Here is an 8666-nt window from a genome sequence, read left to right on the forward strand (position 1 = left end):
GGAAGTTTATATATTATGCTACAAACAATAAGGTTATCTCTAATTTTGACTTCCTCGGACCTGAGCTCTCCAACAATCATTATGAAGTCCTGAGCTTGGTCTACCACTGATTTGTTGTCCACCATTTAGAAATAAAAAAATCTGCTAGCCACATATTCTTCCGCTCTCGCCTCCTCAGTGTCATACTTACTCTGCAAGACTTTCTAAATTTTCTTTGCACTAGAGTAAATTCTATCATAAATCATAAAATTATCAGACATACAATTAAGTAAAATATACCGACACTTGTAGGAGTCACTATCATATTTTTCAACTTTCTCTTGAAGAGAGATAAGTTCATCGTCGATCATGGAAGAGTTATCTACTTTATTTGGATTCTTCTCAATTAATACATAAGAAACGTTGAGAAGACTTAAGTAGAAAAACACTTTACCCTTCCACCTCTTGAAGTAAGCACCGTTAAATCGGAATGTCTTGTTAAGATCTCCCATCTTGACATCCGTGGATTTTTCAGTTGTTGCCATTGAATCTCCTTAAAATTATTGGTGAAATTACAATAAACTTACAACTGAAAATTATAAGTGAAGAAAATAAAAATAGACTATCTTCTTCTTCTTCTTCGGCTGAGGCGCATATATCTCGCTCTCTTTAAGGAAATTCAAGCCCACTGCAGCAAATGTTTCACTGGTCCAACAGTAATCTTCTTGACTTGTCCCCTCCAGGATACAATAGCCTTCTCACAACAACTCAACAACTCTGGACAAAAGTTGAGTTCAAAGCTCTACAAAAAGAACACTTCCCTTCAACTAGCAAACTCTTTTTTCTTACTAACATTTTTTTTGTGAACTCTCTATTATCTTATGTATATCTTTTTTAAAAACATGCAAGACTACCTCTATTTATAGGTGAGCAATCTTCTATGCAATGAATATAAAGAATGAATGATAGTAGTAGTAAAGAGGGAAGATCAATGATTTGAAATTTCATGAGTTTCAAGAGTTACATGAGTTACACCACATAAAGAATATGATAATGGAGGATTAATGAGTGGAAGTTACAAGATTTTCAAGAAAATTAGTGGACAAATTCATCCACCAAACAATTAAGCCAAAACATGCACGTTTCTAACCCTTAAAAGGGACATTAAACTCAAAATGGTGTTTTTGGCATTATATGCCATTTGCTGTTGTCATTAACACAAGAAAGGAGTAATTGACATTATATGACATTACTCACGCGGAATGTAACAAAATACATGCAAGCAGCAAATGAGATAATTTCATTTACTTAAAGGCTAACAAATATTAAAATAATAATAATATTAAAATGCAACATCAGTTTACTTTTTATATTGTGTTTTATGTGACTAATAACAAAATTTTAACTTGTGACCGGTAAGATTATGTATAACAGATTCTTGTGGTCTGGGTCTTTTTCGAATTTTATATATAGTGAGATTTTTAGTACACCAAAGTGTATCTTTTTTTCTTTAATCTGTGAGATTTTTAGTACATCAAAAATTACGTCTTGATTGATATTAGAACAGAGAAGGATAAGGATAAGGATAAGGCTGGAATTCCCCTTATTCCATCTAGTGCTAAAAACAAGATGATTCAAATCCCGTATGTTGGATTTCTTCAAGTTTATATTTTTGCATAGTAGAATTGCTATCCTCTACGAAAACTAGAAAACATAATGAACTGTGTCTTATCATTACATGCATCATGTTGTATTTCCACTGCCATTCTAATGCTTTAAATTTCTCTATCTCGGAAACAAGCTTGTCGAGATAAATAGATTAGAATGACATGGGTAATAACTAAACTACGACTAAATTTTACATACTTTCGTCTTTTCTTAAATTTTACATACTTTCGTCTTTTCTTTTTTGTACATGAAATCATTTAACTCACAACTTCCTAGGAAAGATATGAAAAAGATCTTCAGATGTGTATGCTTACACTTATGGCATATATTCTTCTGGCATATTTCAGTTTGGAAGATTTTCTGAGTAATGTAAGGAATCTTGAGAGAAATCTGAAGAAAGTGGAAGCTAAAATAGTGGCTCTGAAGATATCACTCCTCAAGAAGGTCAACAAAGGGTCTAACATTGTGATAATGGACTCGTAAGTTTTCCTAATTTTTTATTTATTATTTTACTGGAGTTTCTTAAGTCTTTTTGTTTTTTTTCTTTTCTTGTGGAACATCATCTGGAATAGCCGAATAGGGATCTATATATGTATAAGCTTTAATATCTTGAGTAGGTTGCGAGCAGGGATGGCTGTAATACCTTTTCTTATTAGGACCAACTGCATATTATGGATAGATGAAAGAAACATCACGACATTGAGAATTGATCTTTTTTATTCGAAAGCATTATTTAAATTGAGTTGCTCAAGGCCTTCTGACTATGTTTAGGGCCTTATTGGAGTCGTTTTACTTGCATTGAACACCCTAAAAATGAGAAGATTATGCCTATATATTGATCCAAACATTATTGATTGCATCAAATACAAAGATCCAAAACACCTCAATACTGATGTTAAGAAGGCTCCCACAAGTGCAGTAAAACAACAACTTATAGTTATGCGGAATTTAGGTGCTTTGCAACTATATATTGGAAAAAATGAGAATAGTGCAGGCAATAGGTCCTATCGATGGTAATCTGAAGCAATATCCCAAAGAAGCATGGGATGACCTGCAGAAATTTCTATCATCTTCTATTGGACGAGCTTTCATAAGTGCTACACAGTACAGGTAATGGGTTCTCATTTAGTTTGGGCCTTATTGAATTATGGTTGATGTTTGGGGAACTTTCTAAAGTTCTTATATAGGCAAAGAGCTTCTAATTTGATATTTAATTTAACATTGTATAGTGTAAAAGTTAGTTAGGCTTAGGAAATGGTTCCTTGTGTTGGTCTATTTTACCTTTTTAAAAGAAAAGAAAAGATGCCTCCTCATATTTATCTAGCTATTATATCTCGGTCCTGAGCTTGATTATTTACTTGATCTTTTACTAGGTTTGATTTACCTTTTTAGCAGAAAAGAAAAGATGTTTCCTCATGTGTATCTGGTTGTTATATCCCAATCCTAAGCTTGCTTATTTACTTGATCTTTCACTAGGTCTGAAGCAGTTACGGTTATTAAGAAATTATGCCTAAAGGAGTTTGCTTTAGGAGAAATACTTCAAATCTTGCACATGGTTATTAACATGAAGAAATGGATTATACAACCTCAATCTAGATAGCAATCAATTAAGATTACTCTTACAGAGATCGTTCCCAATTTAGTGGTGGTTGCTGCAACATAAAATCTGCAAGATCTGGTTATGGCTGGGGAATGATGGCTTATATAGGTACTTCTTATCAGTTCTTTGATGTTCTTATTGACTGAGTTTGGTAGTAATTTTATTATTGTTGTGGTTAAAGTTCAATAGCATACTAGAAATTGATCCCTACAAAATTTAAGATACGTAAACATGACTGATATGAAGGCTCCAATAACACTTAAAAACTACTACTCCAAAGAAAAGTCTATTAATTAAAGTCATATGTCATTATCAACAGGGGAAAGCCAATACCTATACACTTGTAGTACGAACAGAAATAGTCTCAACGGTCTTTTATTTAGGTAAGTAGAGATCAGAGTATTTAGCTAATTGTCGTTAAATTATCTGAGGACTTAATTGTAGCTGGAGAACTGTACAGTAGACAAAAGTTAGTGTCGTAAAGTGATGGATCAATTCGTTGGTCAAAGCAGTTTGTTTTGAAGCAGAAGAAAACTTTGTATACCCCCCTAATCTTTTTTTAAAAGGTCAGTTTTTTGCTCTTTCTGGTGATGAATACATAGTCAAAGGGGATAAAAGAGTAGGTTTTTTCTTTCTTTCTTTATGCAAATAGCTCCTGTACATATTCAGGCTGATAGAAACACTAGGACGAAGGAACTCAGAATATATTTTTGTAATTGTATGTACAATGTTCTTCCTTTGGTTTTTAAAGAGTTATAGAAAGTGTAATCCAATACACTCAAGTTTTGGTAATGCACGTATGGGGTTGCAGCAGGGTTGGATTACATTATATATGGTGATTATAAGAGTAGAAGTTTGTAATGCATCTTTAAAATTTTCTGGATAGACAATGATTGTGGATTTCTCTGCTGTTTCAATTTAGACATGATTGCGTGGGATGGATATACGCAATGAGTTTTGATTGAAAATGCAGACAAAATCAACAATCATTATTTAGGTTAATCCTTCGGTAAGGTGGCTGACGACTAGTAATAAATTTTGTTTACGTAAGTGCTTGAGTTAAAAGACAACTCATTTCATGTTCTCTTTTTTCTTTAGTTTCCTATAAAATTTAAGAAAGATTTACCTGTCTCATTGGAACACCCTATGTTTTTTTGCCCTCTTACTCTTTCTCTTATTTTTAAATTCTGTATAGGATTGTGAAACTCTCAATGTCTTTAATGTATATTACTCATTGAATTATTGCATTGCTAATTTATTAATGATCCTCATTAATCCTTTCTTTCATATTCCTTATTTGTAACTGCAAAATCCTTTAATATGTATTAATTTATGAATAATTATATTATTAATTTATTTTTGTACCGTTTCATACATTAATTATATCACTATATATAGATTGAAAGTATACTGTTTGCATACTATAATATCCTTTGATTGTATACCTTTTAGTCGAGATTTTACAATGACATATTATTTTCTTTCACAATTGATTTTTGACAGAAATGAATCCATAATAGGGTTAGACTTTGTAGAATGAGGATGTCATTAATCACAAAAAAATGGTGAGTTGATTAGTGTGGAAATAATATTTATTGATGAAAAGGTACTTTCTTACACTGATTCATATTTTCAAAACACTAATTCTTCTTTGAACTTTTAGTTTACATAACACTTATGACTTTCTTCCATCAGAAAATTTTTATCTATGATATAATTAGTACAAAACAAGTGAACAGGCTAAAAAGCATGTTGAAAGAAGGTTCTTTATTTACTATCAAAAACTTCAAAGTTGTTGAAAGCATTTCTGCATACAGACCTACTGAAAATCTATTGACAATTATTTTGTCTGCCTCAACTCTCATCAAGAATTTATCTGAAGATATTGTTGACATTTCTATAAATGGATTTCAGTTCATTAAACCAACTATAATTGATTCAATGGTGAATAACCATTATTGCATAAATTATTCTTATTATTAATTATTGCGTAAATTATTAAAACAACAACATTATTCTTAAATGTCATACTTCACCCACTTTATTTGCAGATGTGGTTGGTTGTTTATATGAAATTGATGATATAGAGAATTGTGGATCGAAGGGAAAAAAAGGAAGATTCAAATTATTACTGATTAGTAATTCGCTCATCTCTATATACCCGCTTAATATCTTTATTATAGTCATTCATTGATGTTATGACAACCAAATTTCATATGTATATAAATACTTATTTCATTTATCACTTTTTTTTTAAAAAAAAACTCATAATTTTTTACTTTGGTATTATTTAAATGCAACTTATGTATTTAAAGTGCATGAAACTTAAAATATATGCATTTAAATTCTTTCATGTTTTTTCTTTTCCTTGATTTTGGGGTAATTTCTTAAATCCAAATATAACAAAACAAGCTTACAAAACTATGTATATGTCTTCATATTAGAACTAAAGTCTGAAAACTTCTTTTGGTTAAATTTAGACGAATTATATCAATTATACACTTTTAATTTTCTTTGTCTCTTTTCTTGCCTAGTTTTGAGAAAGTCAAAATTACCTTATGAGAAGAACTTGGTGAAAAATTTTCTTCTTCCTTGTACAATAATGATGTCGGCCCATGTATAGTGATAATCACATCTACAACCGTTAAAGAATTTTGTGGTAATTTTCCTCAATTTAATTTTCACTATTATGAATTGATGTGCAATCTTTTTCAACAATTGTCAAACTTACATTTTATTATATTTATTGTTAATAGGTGAAGTTAGATTCTTCACCACTCATGCAAGCAGAATATATGTAAATCTAGATATAGATTACGTAAGATCTTTGGTTCAAAAATTTATAACCATGCCTATGGAAGTACAAATTGTCGAAAGGTCTAATGTTAATAACATTTCGATTCAGGAAGAGTTGATTTTGAATCTGATGGATATTAAGGAGCTGTTTGATTCTGAGTGGAGTTCTAAAATACAGGTTATTTACATATTTTGCTTCTTAAGTTTGTGGATTTCTATTTCAATAATTTTATTTACTGTTTTAATTATGAAGTTCAGCTCATTTTAAAGCTAAACATGGTAAATAAATATGTTGATAAATTAACTTATTTAAATATAAACAGGTATTTGCTAACGTCTCATTGGGTAACTTGAAAGATCTCGAGGAAGAACTATAAGTCACCGATGGTGCTAAAAGTAGAATAAAAAGACACCTAATCATACATGGTGAAGAATTAAGTGTTGAAGATGTAAATAGGTTTAAGAAGTAGAGAGGTTATTGTTGTTCCAAACCTGTAACTGATGTTTGAGATTACACAAAATGGTTTCAAACTGTTGTCATTTTTAGTTTGTTGTGACGAGTAGATGTATTGATGAATAAATTTATTTGTTAATGTCATTGAATATAATCGATATGATCATATTCATACTTGTATGATTATTCCTAGATTTACTTGAAGTTCCGTACTACTTTTGTTTCTAAGAAAACCCCCATTTTTGGTAAGGGTGAGCTGGTCAAGGATGAACGCAAAATTGCTTTTCATTACATGAAAAATGACTTTGTCATTGCTCTTGTTGCTGCCCTTCCACTCCCACAAGTCAGTACATTATTGATCTTTCTTTGTTTTTGTAATCATAATAATTTATTTGTAATGTCATAACTCTGGATTTTATGTTGGTAAAATATGGTATATCCATGACTAATAGCATTTGAATGAATTCATAGTTACAAGGTTCTGTTGGGATAAACTACCTAAAAGATACTTTTTGCATGGTATGATATTGTTGCTTTGGATCGAACTTGTATATTTTTTTCCCAGAAGGCCCCGTATTATGAAGATTATCGCTACATCTTACATGTATCTTCCTTTTCTTTAAAAGTCTCACACCAACAATCTCCCCTCGAACTAAGTTAGTCACAAAGCCCCTGAATCAACTTGCATATGTGTGCCACCCACATCATCTAAGTACTTGTCCCCACCGAGGTCTAGATGATAGCTTATTCTTGTGTTTGTGTGCTTCTCCAAGCTACCTTGTTCGGGGAAAGCTACTAAACCAAGTTGAAACTAGGTTTCCTCCTTCTGACTTAGGTTAAGCAAAGTTGAAACTACCTGTCTTCTCTCTCTAATTCTGCTTCTCCCTTATCTTGTTTTTTTTCTCCTCTATCTGCTAAGCAAGGGTTATAAGTGTGGATAAGGTCATGTCACTATTCAATATGGAGGATCTGCACTCATTAACAACGCTATCATTTACCCTTGACACAAATTTACTCATCCTTGCCCAACTATTTGCAACCAAATGAAGGGCATATCTGGCTAATTGAGTAAACTTAAGAGAATATTCTTTCACTGCCATAATGCCCTGCCTGAGATTAATGAACTCTAACATTTTGGCTTCTTTAAGATCTAGGGGATATAATCGATCAAGGAAAGCTGAAGCAAACTCCTCCCACTAAACTGAACCTGTATCATCTGCCCTTTCTGACTTCCACTGCTTGAACCAAGTGTGAGCAACATCCTACAACTGATATGCATCTAGCTCAGAACTATCAACAGTAGTCACCACCATGATGTCTGTCACCTTCTGTACTTGATCTAGAAATTCCTATGGGTCTTCGTCTGTCTTATACCCGAGAAAGGTTGGAGGGTTCATTCGAGTGAAGTCCCGAATTCTAGGTGCAGCTCAATTGGCCACTGGGTTGGCTGGAATGATAGGTGGTCATTTATTCTGGGAAGCTACGGACTGAGCAAGAGTGGTGAATGCGGCCCTGAATTTTGCATGAGAAATATGATCATCTAAGGGATCTTCTTCGATAGGCTGGGTTCTTCTCTTGGGAGGCATATTCTGAAATAAAGAGAAGAAGTGAATTAGACTGAGAGATTGACTTGAGATTATGCTCGCTACCACGATATGAATACTGAAAGAGGGGAAACTGTTCCTAAAATATCTCATACCCGCCTGCACATAAATGTGGAGCGCAACACACCCATGTACGAGACTCTACTAGATGTGGCTTTCAGACTTCCTAGGACTCTATTGAACCTAGCTCTGATACAAAGTTTGTAATGCCCCAAATTTGGTACCTAGAATGCTACACGGTGCTCATGACCCCGAAGGACCACAAGCTAACCCATGACTGATATCTGTACCTGTACACTACATAATATAACATAATAATGTAGAAACATAAACTGAAAGGCCATAAGGTTCAATCTAAAATATGACATAAATAGTATAATATTTGTGTAGGGTAATAAAATACCCAGAACAAAACTGGCAATACTGAAGTCTAAAAACTGATAGTCTAGAAAGCCTCTAACATGACTGAACTATCTAAGTAAGGAGATGATCAGACAGTCTTCAACTAACTCCAACTAATAAAGTAATTAATAAGATAATAACGTGAATCTACTTCTGATCTAGA

The 8666-nt window shown here is 32.6% G+C and overlaps 1 long non-coding RNA gene across 1 annotated transcript; it reads left to right on the forward strand.

Moving 5' to 3' along the window:
• The first annotated feature begins 1671 nt into the window (after positions 1 to 1671).
• On the forward strand, positions 1672 to 6603 carry LOC124887297. Its single transcript, XR_007044701.1, has 5 exons — positions 1672 to 1812; positions 1995 to 3355; positions 5299 to 5385; positions 6153 to 6221; positions 6367 to 6603. It is a non-coding gene; the product is annotated as an uncharacterized LOC124887297 (long non-coding RNA).
• The last annotated feature ends 2063 nt before the right edge of the window (positions 6604 to 8666 follow it).

The sequence above is a fragment of the Capsicum annuum genome, chromosome 9 (genome assembly GCF_002878395.1).
Source record: "Capsicum annuum cultivar UCD-10X-F1 chromosome 9, UCD10Xv1.1, whole genome shotgun sequence".
Lineage (NCBI taxonomy): Eukaryota > Viridiplantae > Streptophyta > Magnoliopsida > Solanales > Solanaceae > Capsicum > Capsicum annuum.